Source organism: Trachemys scripta, chromosome 11, assembly GCF_013100865.1.
Source record: "Trachemys scripta elegans isolate TJP31775 chromosome 11, CAS_Tse_1.0, whole genome shotgun sequence".
In the NCBI taxonomy this organism is placed as follows: domain Eukaryota; kingdom Metazoa; phylum Chordata; order Testudines; family Emydidae; genus Trachemys; species Trachemys scripta.
In genome coordinates, this window is record NC_048308.1 from 68,602,227 (window position 1) to 68,622,630 (window position 20,404).

At 43.1% G+C, this 20,404-nt stretch overlaps 1 protein-coding gene across 1 annotated transcript in view; it reads left to right on the forward strand.

Annotated features, from left to right (window-relative positions):
* Nucleotides 1-20,404, forward strand: part of IQCA1 (IQ motif containing with AAA domain 1) — a 149,118-nt gene that overhangs the window by 40,725 nt on the left and 87,989 nt on the right. The gene's annotated exons all lie outside the window — the stretch shown is intronic.

Below are 20,404 nucleotides of genomic sequence, written 5' to 3' on the forward strand. Positions count from 1 at the left end.
ACTTCAGTGGAACTTAGCACGTGAGTAAAGTTAAGCACCTACGTAAATGTGTGCAAGCTCAGACCACTGATACATATGGACTTCTGAGCAAGTTCACCTTAGGCAAGTTTTCTTTAGTTGATGAAATTCTAGATGTTCAGCTCTAACATGGTATTACTGTTGTGAAGTAGCATAATAAGGAAATACAGATTGCTTGCAAAATACTACTAATCTCCAGTACCAATCTTTGAGATCTGTTAACTAAAAGAAAATTGAGATTCAGATGGCAAATCCAGGGATTTATCAGTCGAGTGTCAACTGCTTTGCACACCTGTTCATGATTACGGTGTGTTTGCCCAATTTACATGACAGATGATAGTTTGACTTCAGGAACTGTGTCACCTACATTCCTGGTTCATATTTTGCTTTTTCGGTTGTACCTCCCTACAATATGCCTTCACGTGGTACTCAACTGTCACAAATACAGGCAGTCCTCGACTTTACGACATTTGAGTTACAACAAACGGCACTTACGATGCTTCTACATTGACACCCTGATTCAACTTATGACTATAGGTTTCGAGTTTACAACGCTCGGTCCCAAAATGGAGTAGATCGCAGTACTGAGTTATGACGCAATTGTAAGGAACCAATTGTGTCATAAGTCCAAGGACTGACTGTATATTGAGATCACCAGTGAATCTTCATGTGTTTCTAAGATACACATTCTGCTAAATCCTGCTCTGCTTGTGTCTACGTGCTCCATGACTTCCTTTAGTTTCTGTTTAGTACATAACACTAAGGGTGCGTACGAATTGTTGAAAGCCTGGAAGTTGTAGATAACTGGTGCCAATGATCATTGCATTATAGTGTTGAGCAGTTTTTCCACCCTTACTTACAATGAGTAGTATCTTTGAGAACAATGGGGCTGCTGGTGGATTACTCGCTGAGAGCAAGAATGGCAGAGTCTGACCATAAGAATCTGCGAGAGTGAAGGCAACAATATTCAGATGATAGTCTTCAAAAAGACAGACCTAAAAAACTTGAGGTAGAGAGTATGTGGAATATGAGCAGTGAAACTAAATTTAAAATCTTCCAGGTTTTCAAGGACATTATTTTTTGCTGTACACTGAACATTATCTCAGCAAAATAAAGAGATAAGGGCCTGGTCCTAAGCCCATGGAAGCTATGGTGAAATTTTACATTGACTTCAATAGGCACAGGAGAGGCCCTAAAAGACCTTGGTATGTGTATACGTACTTGCTGAGTTTTAAAGATCTGAAAATGAAAAAGGAATAACATTAAATATAGGAAAAGAAATTATAGCAGTCAATAAGGGGTCCCATCATTAAACAGGGTTGAGATGCATGATGGGGTTAGGGTGTTGGGGCTAGGGACTTCTACCCTGCAGGAGGCACCTGCCAGGACTTGGGGCTTCAGCAGGAGTGGGGTTGAAGTGACCCACTTGTAGCATTACTTATTAGCCAATTGAATGCAACGTGTGAAGAGTTATGGGGAAAGAGCGTTCTGTAAAACTTCCAGTGAAGAATTTGCATATTAACCACAAAGTGAGTCTTTAGTCAGTGAATTGGATACATTTTTAAACTGTTCTGTTGCAACTGAAAGTACCAATGATAGTAGGAATTCATCACAACCTGAGAAGAAAAGTAGACATAGGTATGACCCTGCTTACTTAAAGTTTGGGTTTTCATTTACTGAGGACCAAAATGATGAACACAGGCTGCAGTGTGTCATCTGCAGTAAACTGTTAGCAAATGAAACCCTAAAACCATCAAAGTTACATAGCCATTTGGAGACAAAGCACTCTAGCTATAAAGACAAGCCTCTTGATTTATTTAAACAAAAAAGCAAAGGTTTGGAAACATCACAAAAAACACTTGAATGTGTATCTACTGCCCGGTAGCAAGCATTGCATGCCTCTTACCTTGTAGTATATCACATTGCAAAATGTAAAAAAGCTCACACCATCATTGAGGAGTTAATTTTACCTTCTGCTATTGACATGTGCTCTGAAATGTTGGGTGAGTCAGCTGCAAAAAAATTAAAAACAATCCCTCTTTCCGACAACACAATACAAAGAAGAATTTGTGATATCTTAGAAGACATCAAACTGCAAACAACTGATCATCTTGCAGTAAGCAACTGTTTTCTTTTACAATTAAATGAATCTACAGATCTGTCAAACCGTGCTGTCTTGGTGGTTTATGTGAGGCATGTATGGGAAAGTGATTTTCAAGAACAGTACTTGTTTAGTGCAGATTTGCCTATTTCTACTACTGCTGCTGATATATTTGTTACACTAGATAATTACTTGGAGTCAGTGGGATTGAGCTGGTCGAAGTGTGTTGGTATTACAACTGATGGAGCCGCTTCAATGACAGACAGGGAAACATTCAGGAGCTGTTCAAAGAATCCTTTTGAAAGCATCCAATGAAATGTGGGACCACAGTTTCCTGCACAGGGAGGCCTGAGCAGCTAAAGACATGTACCTGAGCATCACTAAACTCTTAAAGATGTTGTCAAAATGGTGAGTTACAGCAAACAAAATGCCAAGAATTCACGATGCTTTCAAGTTTTCGGTCAGGAAATGGGCAGTGCACATGTACATCTGCTTTACCACACTGAGGTTCATTGGCTATCCTGTGGCAAAATGTTGTCTCGTGTATACAAAAGTAAAAGTGAGTTGGCAGCTTTTCTTGAAGAAAAAAAGTCTCACCTGGCAGAGCACTTCAGAAACAACACATGGCTTGCTCAAATTGCATATCTGGGAGATATATTCAATCAGCTGAACGATTTGAATCTGTCTTTACAGGGCAGAGGGCTTTACATTGCTTTGAGTAGACTGACAGAATTGCTGTATTCAAAAATACCCTTCTCTCTGTGGAACAAACATGCTTCAAATGATAGGATGGACATGTTTCATAACATGTCTCTAGAAACAAAAAAAATGGAAATATTCTGCTAGCCAAGAAGCACTGAAGAAAATTATCAGTAATCGTTTAACTAAGTTGCACACAAGATTCTGTGATTACTTTCCAGACGAGCAACTGAAGGGTGAAGAATGGATACAGGGTCCATTTGGAGTTGTGTTGGAAAACATGAGTCTACTTATGAAGCAAGAATCTCAACTGGTCGAGTTATCTTCTGATCGCAGTCTACAAAGAAAATATACTGAAATGAACCTTCCCCAATTTTGGTGCAGTGCTGCTGGAGAATAGCCTTCTCTTGCTTGCCATGCTGTTAGAATCATTTTGCCTTTCAGTACAACATACTTGTAGAAAACTGGATTCTCTGCCTTGACTCAACTGAAGAATAAAAGCAGGAACAGACCGGCTGTTGAACAGAACCTTCAGATTGCGCTGACTACAATTACGCCAAACTTTGATAAACTCATGAAAGAGAAGCAAGCTCAGGTTTCTCATAAAGTGGAACCTCGGATTTATTATACTGTTGTTAACGTGTTCCTCTTGATGTTGATTTCTGCTTTTAGCTTTCTGACTGTTGAGCTGCTTTAACTTAGTATCGTTATTGTTGTTGTTATTACATGTAGTGGGTAATAAATATTTTGGGGGCAAAATACTTGTGTGTTTTCTACTTAAGCTATTTACTGGGTCAGGTCTGGCCATCAGTGTTTATAAATGGGTTCTGGTCCAAAAAGCACTGAGAACCTGTGCCCTAAAGAACATATAAAGCTTGCATATTATAGCAGCTACTATCATCTTTTTGAACCTAAGACTATATCTCATGTGCATGTGTATGTTTACCTGCTTTAACCTTGTAAATAATTCTCATTTCTTTTTCCTAGTTAATAAACCTTTAGTTAGTTTATTATAGGATTGGCTACAAGCATTTGGTGAGAGATCTGGGGTGCACTTGACCTGGATTTTTGGTGTCAGGGACCATCTATCACTAAGTCCAGCTTGCCTCAGTGGGAAGATAGACTGGAGTGCCCAAGGGGACTTCTCTGTGACTCCATGTTAAGGCTGTTATTATGTTTGAGGAGTTCACATTTGATACTTGGTTGATGAAATCGAAGTATAGAACACACAACCAGTTTGGGGTTCGTGCCCTGTTTCCTGACAGTCTGCCCTGAGGTTGGCACTCACAGTCATGAGCCACTCCAGATATCTTGAAAGTGACACAAGTCGTAATGAATTATCTGCCCTCTCTGTGGGAGGCTTCATGTAACTGACCAAAACAAGCTTCCCACAGACGTATTCATTTCCATCTGAATAGGTAAGAAGAGAATCTGCAGATTTCTAAACATGGAAGGGGTATGTAACATGTAGAACTAACCTGTCCGCATGATTCATGAGGAACCTTCTAATACTAGAAGAATTTCTGTGTCCTCTTCCCTGCATGCCTCACTGAACAGAGGCTGAACATTTGAAGTGCCAAGCTTTACATTTCTTATTACATGCCAGGATATATTTTTAATTGCCTTAAAATTAAGAAACAGAATAAACTTTTAAATGTAGCTTATAAATTGTCCTTTAACTACAACTTTTGCTTGATTTTATGATCTTCCATGGTCTATTAAAAATTGAGTAGAATCATAAGGTTGGAAGGGACCTCAGGAGGTCAACTAGTCCAACCCCCTGCTCAAAGCAGGACCAACCCCCAGACAGATTTTTGGGCCCTAAATGGCCCCCTCAAAGATTGAACTCACAACCCTGGGTTTAGCAAGCCAATGTGCAAACCACTGAGCTATCCCTCCCCCCAAGTAACTGAAGAAGGTTTACAAAGATCCTTTTCTTTCTGATAAATGATGTTATATATATTAAAAAAATAAAACCTAAGCTTATTCATTCCTCCCATACCTTATATTCAATTGGAAAAGGGCGTGACAGCACATACAATTAGCAGGTGTTACCTTTCAAGACAGCTGTTATTGTATTATAAAAACAATGGGCAGATATTGAATGTCCCCACTTGTAAAAGGCAGGGCTGCCATAAATATTTACCCCCTTTCTTTACAGAAAAGACCAAGCGTAACAGCAGTCATTCTTAAATCCAAGACATTTTTTATGGGAATAGAGGTCCTAATAAACCTTCCCAACAGAGTAAATTAAATGAAAAGGTCTGTTTTGTTGTAGCACTGTCACCGGAGTCTTACTGGAGAATTCCACATTTCTTGTTTTATAACTTCTTCCCTTTTATGATCCTGGCTGTAGCTCTGCTATGCATCATTCTGCTTATCTCTCGGTGTGCTTATTTGCCTGAATCTGTACCTCTCTGCCTGGTGAACCATTTACTTGAAAATGTCCAAGCTTCTATTTTGTCTGGTTCCTGCGCACCACCCTGGAAAATAATTGTTACAAGCTTAAAATCATTTAAAGAAATATAGCCACTCACTTTAGAGAAATGCAGTGTGTATAATGGTCTCGTATTTATCACAAGTGCCCTTACAAATTGTGGAACAAGTATACAAACATTCCAAACTTAATAGCCTCTGTAATTAAATCCCTCCCAGTTGTTCCAGGTTTCAGCCACTCAACTCCCAGAGAAGCCCCCACACATTGACAATGCAGAGGTTTATGTTGTTATAGAAATTAGAAGTTACATAACTAGGGCATTGGATTTATTCAAGATGTAGGAGGCATTTTTCTGCAAATTGAGTCCTTTTGGGGTTTCACATGTATGTGCACCATGACTAACTGCCACTCTTCTCTCTCCATGGAAAAGCTTGCAAAAGGGTGTGGAGAGCAGAAGCAGCATGAAAAAATAGTGTTTCTCATATGCTTTTTATTGCTGATTTAAACCTAAAACCACAACCCTGAACACAATAGCAGCACTCACTTGTAATTCTTCAAAGTAACTACCTCTTAGTGTGTGATAACTGCAAACCCAAGCTACAGTCAGCACTAAACAGTCAAAAGACATGAAAGCGCTCCTGTGTACATTGAATAAAAAAAAAAAAGTACCACCTTTGTCAAATTTCTTGGGATAATGAATTTAGATTCATTTTGGAAAGAAGTCCAGATGAAAAATCAGAAATCAAGATGAGGTTTTTATTACTGAAGATAGCCTCAAGAGTCACAGGGGAGAGCCTAATATACAGGATTCGCTGTAATGTCTCTTATGCCCTCTAGCTGTAACAAATTATTTTGTGAATTTCTTGGAGGATTTATATGTCTCTGCTCAGTGCTCCAGGGAACATTTCATCAGTGGCATTGCTGACCTAATAACAGGGGATCTAAGTAATAGCAACTTTTATGTACATGTTATGTGTGATTCCCACAGATTTGGGGATTGCTTTTCTGGAGGAAGGAGGCAGCCAGGGATAAATGTGCTCTCATAATAGGCTTATACTTTACTGATTAGCTTCGAAAGATCCTCTTGCTCGGCCTGTTGACTTGAGTACTGTCAAAATGAACCGTCTGAGCTTCACTGTGAATGAATGAGACTCATTTTAAAGCAGGCGGTTCCTGTGCTTTATTGATTCATTTTAAGCATTCCTGACTGCCAGCTCAGCCTTTGATCAAGAGGGAAGTAGAAAAGAAATAGGAGGTGATCACGTTATATTTTCCTTTTTCATAAGTCTGTTTTGTCGGGCTGAGATTAATGCCAAGATGCTTGTTCACAGGACTCCATGGGAAGCAGAGAGGGAGGGAGAGAAAAAGGCGGGAGGAAGATGAATGGAGGAAGAGTTTTTTCATACTGAAAGTCAACAGACTAGGGAAAGCATTTATTTGTGTAAGGCTGGGGCTGCCATATTCCATTTCACATTCTGAACTCATTACTCTTTCTATAGGTAACTCTACTGTTTGTGAAAGGTGCTGGATGACAGCTCCGGCAGCTGAAGTCCTGCCCATGGGACGGATACAGCTTTGAGCCATAGTAATACTGAGCAGTGGCCCCAGCACTGTACCCAGTGGAGGAACTGCTTCTGGGGGTCCAAGAGGACGTACCCATTCTTTCAAGCACAGTCTGAAAAAAGCCTGACTTCTTGGTACACACACATCTTCAGCCCTGGCTGGAATGCTCTAGCTATGAATGACCACGCGAGAGGATGATAGTACTCAAAAGGCAGCAAGCAGCTAATATCAAAATAGCTACTCTGATTTTTACTATAAAAAACATAATTAAAAAAGACAGCTGTTTAACAGCTTATAAATGTTCCCAGTGTGTCCTTCCCTCTATCTGATTGAGGAGATGGTGGCACATACTCACCGGTCTTTGGCACCACACGCATGTGCCATCCCACACAGAACCAAAAATTCAGAGCAAGGCTATCGAAGAAGCTATTGCCATGTCCCCTCAGATCGGTTCAATCACTGCAGGTAATGAGGACACAACTCCTGTAAGTCCCTTCTATCAACTGGCAGAGACACAAAGCTTGCTGTCTGGACAGCCTGGGATGTTACTACAGCTGTATCAAGGCAAAGGCAACAGCAATGCAGAGATGGTTGTGGCTCCATGGTTATGATCAGGAGGTTTATAGCAGAACTGAGGTCCTTCCATTCAAGTCATGGGACCTGTTTAAAGAGCAGTTGGAAAAGTCCTCACTGACTTGAGAACTGGATCAGATTTTTCTTGTAGGAAGGCTGGTACAGGAGCAGGGCCCATGGCAGATGTCCTCAGAAGTCTTTCCATGAACTGCGTGTTTTGGAGAAGTAGAGATCCACACACCAGAAGACGCCGCCAGTTCCCTGAACCAGGCACATCCTTTGCGTCTGCTTCAGCCACCCAGTGAGTTAGAAGATACACCTGGAAGCCTGCAACTCACCTCTTTTATACTCCTCCCCTTTTGGGGGGGAATATCTGGGTAAATTCTTAAAACCATCTACCTGTAATAATTCTATTCCATACAGACCAGAAAAAATGAAGAGGTTAGTTCAGTCAGTTCCACTCTAGGTCACTCTCCAGCCCCCATCCTCACCTTTTTTCAGGTATCCTTCCCATTTGCTGAGAGATTAAGCAAACTCCGCTTTTTCCAGTGGGACCTATAGAAGATGTTCCTCATCAGTACTGAAGAAAGAGGGCTTTACTCCTGCTACTTCTTTATTCCCAAAAGACAAGAGGAATTAATTATATTTTGACTTGGATAAGCCTCAACAGGTTCATCTATATTTTCAGATACAAGAGGGTAACAAACTAAGATTTTGCATAGGCAAGAATCACTACTAGTACAAAGTGCACCCCATTGGCCTATCCATAGCACCATAAAATCATCAACAGGTATCCTGCACATTTTCTTGAATTCAATTCAGGGGACCAGCTCTGTGACGTTGGGTGCCTTAACCCACTTCCTGCTTCAGTCGCTGTATCTCTGAATCAGATAATCATTCCGAGCCGTGTGGTAACTTCCACAGGAGACACCATCAATTCCATGAGAGCAATGGCCTTTCTACCACAGAATATATTTCTGGAGATGCTGAATGCCACCGGGAGCAGGCTTTGAAGATAAAAGTTTGACAATTTATTCTTGGTATAAACTATTTAATACTTGAGCTTGCAGGCAGCTAAGCTGAAACATGGATGGAATTTTCCTTTACGAAAGGAAGAGTAAAACTAAGAATATTTTCTAATTAAGGAAATGTAAACACTAATGGGCAATGTTTGGGTCTTCCCTCACTTATCTAATAAGCTTCCATTGTGTATCTAGTTGTTACATGTACTAATTTTGGTAGAAATATTGAGGACTGGAAAGACCAAAGAAAATGGAGTGCAAATGCATGACTTTCTCAGCAGACGATAAGCCAAAATCAAAAGCCCAACTTCCAATGTAATGTTCCTTTGAACAGAGGAAAAGTAACATTATGATAAATATGAGTATTGTTCTTGTGGGGCATAAAAAAAGAGCAAGATGAAAATTACCCAGCAAGATGATTCTGAAGAACAACATGTGAGGAGGCCAAATCTGTAGCCACGATTCTACCCGACATTTCCCACTGGTGGGAGTCAAAACTCTGGATTTGTTAGCAATTTAAACAATGACAAATTTAGTTGTCTTTTCTGATTGCTTGGACACCCCTCTCCACCCTGTCCAATTTAAAAGTGTGAACCCCTCTATTTCCAAAAGGAGTGTCATGTGAAATTAAGTCCATGTGTAGTTAACCTGTTTTATAGAGTGTTGCTGGATTTACAGGGGGCAGGGGACACTTTGGAAGCTTCTGTGTAGTGGCAAAAGTTGCCTACTTCAGTGCATTCTGGAAATTTACGAGTGTGCTGATATTAATGGAGGCAGCTCGATGGCTTTTGGGGGGGATCTGCCGGAAGCCCCGTAGTTCATATATTTTTCATACTTGGTGAAACACAGATAAATCTTTGTGGCATGCATCTGAAACAGACCAGTTGAAGCCCAGTGTCAGGCCTCCAGAGAGAAATTGATAATTTTACTAGCTCTGCTTTCTGAATCATTATTGTGAAGCATGTCATTTCACATTCGCATAAGGTTTCTGAGTTTATACTTCAAATTAAAATGATTGCCAGTTCTACCAGGTGATTTAAAACATATGCAAAGGACTCTGCTACCATTCTTTAATTTCTTAATTTGTTTACTAAACTGTCAAAACTTTGAAGTAATCGAGGAGCATAAAATATGTCTTAGGTGCAAATCAAGATTCCTACAGGCTTACAGTATAACAAATGGCCCCTCTGAAAAAAATCCAACATTATGCATCACTCTGCAGTTTACAGACACATAAGGGTATGCTTGTAGATAATTTCAAGTTTGAACCACTCACAAGTTATACACATAACCTTTGCAAGCAGTACTGTTCCCCCCAACTCTGCTCAAAACAAATGTTCAAACATCTTGAGTCACAAAAAGTTATTCGTGATCTTCCCTGTTGCAACCTTTATCCTCTCAAGACCTTCAGTGCACATAAAGGTATTCCCATTCAAATCAGCAGAATTGCTCATAGAGCAAGGCGCTACTCACCATAAGGATATCAGAATCAGGCCCAGAGCATGCAAAAGTGCACTTGTATGTCTGTAAAGCACCTAAAAGACAGGCTCCTGCTTCAGAGAGCTGGCAATCCAAGGAGATCACACCTGAAAGACAGACAACCCAGTGGCGCGAGAAAAAATGTCTTGTGCTGCATACCTGTGTTATGTCTACTTTAGGGTATGTCTACACTGGCAGGGTTACATCACGGGCAGTTACATCACCACTCAGAGAGCGCTGAAGGGAAACCACTGTTGTGTGTTCACACTGTCAGCTGTATTCGGAGCGGTGCACTCTGGATAGTGCATCACGACATCACGCAGAAAGTCCTCTTTAGTTCTTCGTGGCCGCTTTATAATTCTGTGCAGCTGTTCAGCCAGTGATAACAAAGAGGGAGGCTGGACTCCCAGGGTCATATATGTGAACTCAAAATGCAACATTTTACAGAAGCAGTATTGTTTGCAACACAGAGACCACTGATTCAGTGATTTAAAACACAGCAACTATTCACACACCTGTCACTAACTGGCTGACCCCAGACAAGCACACATGAGCCACAAGACCCCCAAAATGGTAAGTAACTGCAGGGGCAGGGGAAATCACTCTTCCTGGACCCTGCTGTACACTGGGCATGTGGCCAGCAGGGAGAGCCAGCACTGTGGGGGGGCCTTATAATCATTACTGTCCCCACATTTTCCGCAGGCTGTGTTCATTATGGAAGATCTCTCTCTAATGAGGGTGAGTAGGGAATCAAGGGAGGGTCTTCTCCAAGACTGCAGCTTCTGCCCTGGCCCTTATGCAGCTCACCTGTGTGCAGCAATGGTCGTCCCCCCCGCCAGTGACGGCACAGTGGCACAGGAAAGTTACCTTTAATGGCGCAAGAAACAAAGCAGCTCTCCCAAAGAACCTGCAGCAGCAGATTGCCCAGTATCTCCATGAGAGTTTCGTGGAGATCTCTGAGGCACATTCCCATGAAGTGAGAGAGTCAATCAACACCCTGTTCCGCCGCTCAGACTAGGCATGTGGTGGTACGTGCATCATACAGACACAAGCCTGCTTTCTGCAACCCTCCTGCCCCCAACAACTCACTTCAGCAATTCCCAAAATCAAAGCCACTTACCAGGGGCCTCCTCTCCTGTCTGCACTTCACCAAGCTCCGACAGCTGTGACTGGCTAGCCTGCTCTGGGGTAGAGAAGAGCTCCTGGCTGCATGCAGCTGTGACCTTTGAGTTGCCTTCTGCTCTGGGTCCCCCTCCTCATCCAAGATTTCATCCTCCTGGCTCAGACTACTCTCGACTGGCACACAAGCCACCAAAGTATCCACAGTGGCCTTTGGAGTGAAGGTGGGGTCACCACCGAGTATCGCATCCAGCTCTTTGAAGAGCTGGCAGCTCGTGGGCACAGCACCGGAGTGGCGACTTGCCTCCTGCACCTTGTGGTAGGTGTGCAGCTCCTTCACTTTGACCCTGCACTGCAGTGTGTCCCGGTCATGGCCCCTTTCTGTTATGCATCGTGAAATCTGTCCATAGGTATAATTCCTACAGCTGGAGTGCAGCTGAGACTGGACAGCCTCTTCTCCCCAAATGCTGATGAGGTCCAGCAGCTCAGCATTGCTCCAAGTTAAGGATTGCCTGGTGTGTGGAGCAGGCATGGTCACCTGGAAAGATGTGCTGAGACCACTGCACGTGTCACTGAGCAAACAGGAAGGGAACTTTCAAAATTCTCAAAGAATTTAAGGGGTGGGGCTCACGGCTGGTCACCTGAGGGCTGGGCAGTAGACTTCAAACCAATGACCAGAGAGGCGAGAACAGGCATTGTGGGACACTTCCTGGAGGCCAACTGCAGCACTGTAATTGACCAGGGTGTCTACACTGGCACTGCAGTGCTGTAGCCCCAGCACAGAAAGCTGTACGACTCTTGTCAGGGTGGTTTTTTTACAGCTCTGCAACTGCACAGTTTCTGCGCACTAAGTGGCTTGGCAGTGTGTACACCGCGGGAGTTATACCGCAGAAAGCTGCTTTACTGCACAGAAACTTGCCAGTGTAGACAAGGGTCTGATCTTGCAGGGTAGTTTCAGTTGGAGTTGAGAGCTCAGCACCTTGCAGGAAGTGTTCAAACCCTTGGGCCCTTACACTACAAGCTTCTTTGGGACCTCACCTGATCTCCATGAGTTCTCGAAGATATGGCAGCTCTCTTCCCCTGAAAGCCAGGAAACATTGTGCAAAGGCACTATAATATAATATATGGAGATATACCTATCTCATAGAACTGGAAGGAACCCCGAAAGGTCATCAAGTCCAGCCCCCTGCCTTCACTAGCAGGACCAAGTACTGATTTTGCCCCAGAGCCCTAAGTGGCCCCCTCAAGCATTGAACTCACAACCCTGGGTTGAGCAGGCAGACTGAAGGAGAGGGAATTGAGGTACAATGGGGAGGTAGGAATGAGGGATTGGGGGCTTGCCAGTTGGTGGAGAGGGAGAAAGGATTAGCGATGTCTAAAGGGCTTGTGTATACAGTGCAGTTTCTAAGGCATACTAATGTGCTGCACATTAACTGATCTGTGTAGACCCAGCTGGTGTGCATGAAAAGTTGCCTTGTATGCGTTAGTGTAACAGTGCTACATTAGTGCACACGAATATACTTTAGAAATTACACTCTCTAGCATGCATTGCTGCACCATGTAGACAAACCGCTAATAACGAGTTGTAATACGAGAAAAAGGAGGCATTGTATGGGTACGGGATGGAGGAATTATTTTTAACTTATATTTAATCCTGTTCCCGCTCTGTGAAAGTCTGTTGCTCTTTTGGGTTGGCTAGATACATTTCAGAATGCATCAGTATAAGATGTCACCGATGTCTTCTTGGGAAGGCTGCAAGTTGGGGAGGACTGGATGGTAATGGAGAGGTAAGTAGGAGTGTGATTGGGTGTAGAGAAGAGATGGTTTATCTGAAGTAGGGAGAGGGAAAAAGAGAGAAAATATATTAATGAGAAGCAAGAACATTATTTCTCAAACTATGACCTATCATTCACAGAATTAAATGTTCTGAGAACCAAGCAATGGAGATAGTAGGGTGTTAGGAGGGGAGATGGTGCTCTTACATTATAGTCTGTGGAATGAAAAGATTGGAGAAGCCCAGGGCTAGAGGGTGAAAGAAGTGTGACAAAGATTAAGAGAACCTGAGTGAAGAATTAAGAGAAACAGCCGGTGAGGAGAAAGAGAGGCAGAATCAGAAAGAGGGATGAAAGAAGAATGTGTAGGGGAAAAAGTACACATTTTAAAAATAGTAAAGATAGAAAAAGTAGGCTAATGGTAGTTTTAAAAAAGACTGTGTCTTACCTGTACTCTAGCAGCTGTTCTTTGAGATGTGGGTGCAGACCTGTGTTCCACTCAGGTGTGCATGTGCCCAACACACCAAAGCTAGAGATCCTTGCTTAGCAATACCATCAGGGCAGCGCTTGTACCATCTGGCCTTCCCATGGACGTCGCTGTCATGACCCCTGTCAGTTCCTTCACACCAGAATCTAAGGCTGGAGACTCCAATACAGAGGGGACAGAGGGCGGGCCGTGGAATAGACATCTTCACCCACATTTCGAAGAACAACAATTACAATACAGGTCAGTAACTATCTTTTCTTCTTCAAGTGGTTGCAGATATGTATTCTACTCAGGTGACTTGCAACGGTGGGGCTTGGAGCCTATCTAAACAATGATTGCAGAACTGCCTTCCCACAGTTTGCATCTGACCTAGATGCTGCGGTAATAGCAAAATGTTTGGTAAACATATGCATAGAAGACCACATAGCAGCCCTGCAAATTTCCAATATTGAAACATCGCTGAGAAATGAGGTCAATGTCACTTGAGCCCTTGTCAAATGAGCCTGTAATGTCTGTGGAGGCAAAGCCTGAGCTACTTCATAAGCCATGGTAATACAGGAAGTTACCCATCTGGAAATTGCCTGCATGGAGGCCAGCTGACCTTCCATTCTATCCACATAGGAGACAAAAAGTCAAGGTGATGAAGGAAATGGTTTAGTCCTTTCCAGAGAGAACACCGAGCACCGCCTCATATCTAACACTGCTCATCTGCATTTGGGGTGGTTTCAGAAAAAATATAGGTAAGTAATTAACCTAGTTAAAGTGAAACTGTGAGACCACTTTGAACAAAAACTTTGGATGTCACCTCAAGGACCCTTTGTCTTTAAAGAACTAAGTATATGGAGGGCCTGATATTAAGGCTTGGAATTCGCTGACTCTTTTTGAGGATGTTATAGCCACAGGAAAGGCTGTTTTTTGGGCAAGGACAGACAATGAGCGGGTTGCTATTAGCTCAAACCCAGGAGGGTGGCCAGGAAAGTATTAAGGTCCCACAGCGGGATCATTTTCTTCACAGGTGGAAACAGGTGGACAATGCCTTTCAAAAATCTCACTACCAGGAAGTTTGAAAAGATCAGCTTTCCCTGGATCAAAGAATGGCCTGGTGAGATCGCCGCCACATGACCCTCAATGAGCTAAGAGCTAGACCTGAGGACTTAAAATATAACAGGTAGTTCAAAATGTCCTGAACACTAGCCGACATGAGTTGAATTCCCTTAGATATTGACCAAACCAAAAAAACACTTTTTTTTGGCCAAATAGGGTAGACCTACTAGATAATTTTCTATTATTAAGCAGGATCCTCTGAACTGCTTCTGAACTTTGCCCTTCCACCTCACCTAGCCATGTACCATCCATGCTGTCGGGGCGGGGGAGGGAGTGGGGAAAGATTCCTCAGTGCTAGATGCATAACCCGGCCATGGTGTTGAGTTAGTAGGCCAGGAAGGAGAGGAAGAATCTTGGGAGGTCAAACAGACTGACTGAGAAGGTCGGAAAACCAGCATTATTGTGGCCACGCCAGTGTAGTAAGTATCAGTTTGGCATGATCCAATTTCAGTTTGAGGAGAACCAGAGACAGGAAAGGAATAGGGGGAAGGCATACATCAGATCTATGCCCCAATTCAGATGTGAGGCATAGGTTAGAGACCCTGGACTGAACCCTGCTCAGGAACAAAGTTGACAGCACTTCTTGTTGTGCTTTGTTGCAAATAGGTTGACCAATGGGATGCCCCATTCCATGAAAATGGACCTCAGTATGCTGTTCCCCAGAGATCACTCATGGTTGTCAGACAAAGCTCTGCTGAGATGGTCTGCCAACTGCTTTTGAGAGGCTGTGAGTGTGCAGTGTGGGCTTGATGTCTTCTTTGATGCAAGAGTCCCAAAACCTCATTGCTTCCCGACAAAGCTGGTTGAAGTTGGCTCCTTGCTGCTTGTTCACATAACACATTGTGTTGGTACTGTCGGTATATGAACCACTGCTCTCCTAATCACAGAAGGCACAAGGCCCATTGTAAATGGCTTGAAGCTCCAGTACATTGATACAATGCAATGCTTCCTCCTTCAACCACAGCCTTGAGAGGGGCTACAAGGGCCAGAGGGCATGAGAACCGCCCCCCACAGGTACTGTTAAACAAAGTGGTCCAGCTTCAGTGTGCTGGGCACATGCACACCTGACTGGAATACACGTCTGCAACCACTTGAAGAACACAGCACAACATAGGGAACAGTACCCCAATATCACAGAATCATAGAAAAGCTGGACGGAAAGGGACCTTAAGAGATCTTCTAGTCCAGTAGTTCCTCAGCCTGCGGCCCATCAGCACACAGCTGTAGCCCATGTGACATCCTCGGGGCCATACAGGTAGTATTTGATGCAGCCCACAATGGTATATAGGTTGAGAGCCACTGATCTAGTCCAATATCGGGGGTAGCCGTGTTAGTCTGTATCTACAAAAACAACAAGGAGTCTGGTGGCACCTTAAAGACTAACAGATTTATTTGGGCATAAGCTTTCGTGGGTAAAAACCTCACTTCTTCAGATGCATAGAGTGAAAGTTACAGATGCAGGCATTATATACTGACACATGGAGAGAAGGGAGTTACTTCGCAAGTGGAGAACCAGTGTTGACAGGGCCAATTCAATCAGGGTGGATGTAGTCCACTCCCAATAATAGATGAGAAGGTGTCAATTCCAGGAGAGGAAAAGCTGCTTCTGTAATGAGCCAGCCACTCCCAGTCCCTATTCAAGCCCAGATTAATGGTGTTAAATTTGCAAATGAATTTTAGTTCTGCTGTTTCTCTTTGAAGTCTGTTTCTGAAGTTTTTTTGTTCAATGATAGTGACTTTTAAATCTGTAATAGAATGACCAGGGAGATTGAAGTGTTCACTTACTGGCTTATGTATGTTACCATTCCTGATGTCCAATTTGTGTCCATTTATTCTTTTGCGGAGGGACTGTCCGATTTGGCCAATGTACATGGCAGAGGGGCATTGCTGGCGCATGATGGCATATATAACATTAGTGGATGTGCAGGTGAATGAGCCCTTGATGGTGTGGCTGACGTGGTTGGGTCCTCTGATGGTGTCACCAGAGTAGATATGGGGACAGAGTAGGCAATGAGGTTTGCTGCAGGGATTGGTTCCTGGGGTTGGTGTTTCTGTGGTGTGCTGTGTAGTTGCTGGTGAGTATTTGCTTCAGGTTGGAGGGTTGTCTGTAAGCGAGGACTGGCCTGCCTCCCAAAGTCTGTGAGAGTGAGGGATCATTTTCCAGATAGGTTGTAGATCGTGGATAATGCGCTGGAGAGGTTTTAGCTGGGGGCTGTATGTGATGGCCAGTGGTGTTCTGTCATTGTCCTTGTTGGGCCTGTCCTGTAGTAGGTGATTTCTGGGTACCCGTCTTGCTCTGTCAATCTGTTTCCTCACTTCCCCAGGTGGGTATTGTAGTTTTACGAATGCTTGATAAAGATCTTGTAGGTGTTTGTCTCTGTCTGAGGGGTTGGAGCAAATTCGGTTGTATCTTAGGGCTTGGCTGTAGACAATGGATTGTGTGATGTGATCTAATCCATCCCCCCTGTGCTCATGCAATACTAAGTGATCTAGTCCATCCCCCCTGTGCTCACGCAATCTTAAGTCTATGTAGACCGTCTCTGCTATGTTTGTTTAATCTGTTTTTAAAAACCTCTGAAGATCCGTCACAGCAAGCAAAAAAAAATTGGACTAAAATATAAAGATATCTTTGATTGTATATCATTTATTTTGAGAAGTCAGAGTATCTGTCTGCATAGTGTCTGAGACCTTGAAATATATGGCTGTGGACATGAGGTGGGGATGAGAGCCAGCATATTCTTTTATATAGGAGGTAACTTGGGCTAGGAGGAGATGGGGAACATTTTTGGTTTAGAAAAAAATTGTTGAATCTGTTTTCCACAGTGTTGATGCTGGGTTTAAGGATGTTTTTATATTGCAATGTGGGTGGGTGCCTGGGTATCTGTGTCTGATGGGAAATATTTCTAATTTGGGGAGGTCTGTGGTTTTGGTGTGTGATTTTGATTATTTAACAAGTCCCTGACAAGTTTTCTAAAACAAAATTTTAGACGAACAACATGTTCAGCATTTAACATACAACATCTCTGGGTCACACTCTATCAGAGATGGCATAGAGTTCACAGTGCTTCCAGTGGGAATGTATGTGACAGCAGGAGTTGTTTTGTGGTTCTAAAATGCAGGAAATTTAACCTGGTATTTCAAATTGCCAAGAGACATATCTTCCCCAAGCCTTGTGTTTCAATTTCCCTGCCCTTGCTTGTACACCTCTACCCCAATATAAGGCTGTCCTCAGGAGCCAAAAAATCTTACCGCGTTATAGGTGAAACCACATTATATCGAACTTGCTTTGATCCGCCGGAGCGCGTAGCCCCGCCCCCCCCAGAACGCTGCTTTACCGCGTTATATCCGAATTCGTGTTATATCGGGTAGCGTTATATCGGGGTAGAGGTGTCCTTTGAATAAAGTGCTTTGCCCTCTGATAAAGACCAAATGACACAGCACACAATTAGTTTGTGATATCACTATAAGGACAAGAGCACAGCAATACTTTAAAAAGTGATTAGGCATTTATATGGTTAATAAGATTATCCAGAGCAATAACTAAATATTAAGAGAACAAGCAAGAGGTTGGAGCAGGATCTGAACACTCACAATCTAGGGCAATGTCTATCCCAAGTTAACAGGAAACTTTCCGTGGGTGGGCAGGTCATCCCATAACTGAGTACTCTAGGGCCGCTTGTATTCGGCAGTAAAACAGCTGGTACAGGCCTAGCACTGACAGGACACTGATTAGATCCACCCCTCTGGTTGGCAAGAAAATGCTAAGCGAGGCAAAGCTTTTCCTGTAAACAGGCCGTACACCCTTAGAACACCAGAAGTACCCCCTTACTGGATGAACAGTATGTTGCATGGCTTGGCAAGCATTTAATTTAAACTTTTCTCAGTGCAAAGTTAGCTATAAAAGTTGATTCATCTGAACCTCATATTCAAGTTGAACCCAAGTTTACAGGGAAGGTTAAAGGTTGTATTTCTATGGATGGAACAAGAGTTTGGGTGAAATCTGAGTCAGATCTACTCCTTTCAGAATCAGTTTGGATTAGACAAACCCCACCAAGCAGGCTGTTTTTATTATCCAGGTCAGAGTCCATGGCTTTTGAGTCACACTGTATTTCAGTGCGGTGCATATACAACTGAAAATCTAATTATTTGTAATAATTTAGTTTAAACACACCCAGCCATTAGCTTTCATAAACCATCCGTATTTTGGCTATGGTTGCAGTCATTGCTAGGATTTACCAGATGAAATGTTAAAAGTTAACATTTGAACATAAAGCAGAGAGATTGACAATGAGCCTTTGTGAATTGCTAGCTCTTGTTGGCCTCTATTTGTACAAATCAGAGGAGCATTAAGTCCCATCCAATAAAATCTCTACAAAGTATGAAAAATAATTTCACTGAAGCAAAAAGATTTGAAATGTAAAAGTTACATCAATTTTGAAAAAAATATGTATGTAGGATAAGTAAACTGCATCACTGACTAAAATCTGTTAAAGTGCTTCTTTATCTCCCTCCTTAAAGAGTCATACTCATAAAATAATCCTTTCATGGCTTGAAAAGGGAATCTACTTCCTCATTTTGTATTCCTGATCACAGTGCAGTCTGTCTCATTACTGGAGGTTTCCTGGAAAGTCTCTAATCCAGCATCTTCTGTGGACGTAAGCCACAATCTGTACTAGGAGGAGAAGGTGAGGAGTGCCACACAGCAGAAGTCACCCCCTAAAACATCCTGATTCTTCTGTGGGAGCAAATGCTACAGCAGGAGCTCTGCCACTTTTTGTACTGTATATATATACGTTCCCCCATCATCAGCTCAGCCCCGTGGGCTGGTGCAGAGAGGTCAGGGCCATGCCCCAATTCTCACCTCAGACCCTTCTGGGGAGTCTAGCATCACTGACCATTTTAGACGTGCACAGAGTGTGAGGTTTGAAAGGGCGGGTGGCCTCGGAGCTGCGGATGTAGTGTAATACAGCGGAAGAGAGGAAGCGCATTGTAGCCTCTTCACGTGCACAAGTGCGCATTGCTGGTAATGTTTTCCAAGCCCGATCCTTACACTTTGCTCCCAGGAAAGTTTCTATCATGTTTGTGCTTCACTATAAGGAGGATGCTCTAGAGAAATGATCCATTGGAGGTGCTGAGTGTAACTCTTTCCAAGTTCTGAGAAAGTGTGAAGCAATTGGATTACGATTTGAGAGATACGTAAGCAAGGGTTGACTCCAGTGTCATAGAGGACTTCCCTTACAGTTTCAGTTCAGCAGGCAAGTTTGCCTTTCCCTTTAAATATCATCGCTCCCTGGCTGCTGTAAAGAATCTTCTTCCGCAACCACCCTGCAGAGAGCCTGCAGCTTAAAGCCCCACCTCCTCATGATGTCATCATAATTTTCTTTAAAAAGAAGAAGTTAGGATGCAGTGTTGTTCAGCAGACTAACAAACCATGAACTGATGGTGTATTCTCTCCTATGGGTGGCTGTTGGAGTGTGCAAGTTGGGTTTTGGAAGCTCATGGTATTCAGCACTGCCCCCACCAACATCTAAGAATCTTTACAGAATTCATGACTCACAGCATTCAGATTCTATGTGGCAGACTAACACACAGACAGTTTGAAGCAAATGTATTAGCCTAACTGTATTTGAAACCACAGCGGGGAGTTTGCAGTGCTGGTTGGAAGATAACTCTCGAGAAATATCCAAGGCTCAGAATGCACCCCCTGCACTAATCCACAGGAAGGGATCTCTCATCTGACATAGTTACATCTTCTTGTAGGAGGAGATTACAGTGCACACCCTACCTCCCACAAGAATTGACCACAGGTGCATTCCCAAATCAGACAGAGCAATCCCCACAGAAACACAGTGCCTTAAATCTGGCTCAACCAGAAACTCACTACCAATGACTTCACCTGGTCACAGTTGCCCCCAGTGCGTGAGGAAACCCCTGAAGTGGAGTTCTCCACTGCAGAGTGGACTCCAGGGATAAGGTAATACCACCCCAAGTTCTCAGGTAGTCTCCAAGGGTCTTGTTGGGAAGATAAGC